A 1,197-nucleotide genomic window follows, 5' to 3' on the forward strand; every position below is an offset into this window, starting at 1 on the left:
CCCTGAAGGCAGGATAATGACAGGGTAAAATGAGAACTTTCTTTTAGCCAATGTGTTTCCTGTCAAGGGGGGGGGGGGGAGAAAGGGGAAGAGGGAGAGGCGGAGGAGGATAGAGAACAGGAAACGAAGGAGGAAGAGAGAAGAGGAGGAGGAGGATAGAGAACAGGAAACGAAGGAGGAAGAGGAAGAGGTAGGTAAGGAAGAGGATGAAGAGGAGGAGGAGGGTGTAACAAGATGAAGAGGAGGAAGAGAAGCAGGAGGAGGAGAGAGGAATAGATCAAAGGAGAAGGGATAGAATAGGAAGAAGAGAAGGAGAATGGGGAAGAGAAAAAAAATAAAAATAAAAATCAGGGAAGAAGAGGAAAAGGGAGGAGGTAAGAGAATTGGAGGAAAGATGTGGATAGGAAAGTAGGAGGAAGAAGGGAAGCTAAAGAGAGGGCACAGGAAGTAATGAGAAGAAGGAAGAGAGATAGGAGGAAAGAACCGGAAGCGAAGGAGAGGAGGTAGCAGATACGGAGAAAAAAAAGTGAAAATAAAAAAAAACTTCAACACGAGAGAGAAAGAGAAAGAGGAAGAGGGGGAGGAGGAGATAATGGTACAGAGAAAAGGAAGATAAATGTGGAAGAGAGAAAAACTAAGGGAGGAAAAGAGAAGAGAAAAGAGAAAGTTGGAAAGACGAGAGAGGAAAAGAGAAGAACAGAAAAAAAGAAAAGGGAAAGACAAAGGGGGAAACAGGAAAAAAGGAAGAGAAAAGGCGAAAAGGGAAAGACAGAGGAAAAGGAGGAACAGGAAAGGAAAGACAAAATAGGAAGAGATAAGGGGAAAAAAAGCGAACAGAAAAAAAGAAAGAGCAAAGAGGAGAAGAGAAAAGCGAAAGACGAAAAAGGGGAATAGAAAAAAGGGAGAGAAAAGGAGAAGAAACAAAAACCGAAAGGAAGAGAAAAGAGGAAGAAACAAAAACCGAAAGACGAAAAAGAAAAAAAAAAAAAAAACAAAAAAACGAAAACCCGAAAGACGAAAAAGAAAAAAGAAAGAAAGAGAGAAAAGAAAAACCAGAGAAACTCACAAGACGAAAAAGAGGAACAGGAACAAGGAAGAGAAAAGGGGGGTAAGGAGGGAGAGGGAGGGAGAAGGAACTCGCATACCTTTCAGTAATTCTCAAAGAGGATCTTCCAGCATCCTCTCTCCTCGCCTATC

Source organism: Penaeus monodon, chromosome 34, assembly GCF_015228065.2.
Source record: "Penaeus monodon isolate SGIC_2016 chromosome 34, NSTDA_Pmon_1, whole genome shotgun sequence".
In the NCBI taxonomy this organism is placed as follows: domain Eukaryota; kingdom Metazoa; phylum Arthropoda; class Malacostraca; order Decapoda; family Penaeidae; genus Penaeus; species Penaeus monodon.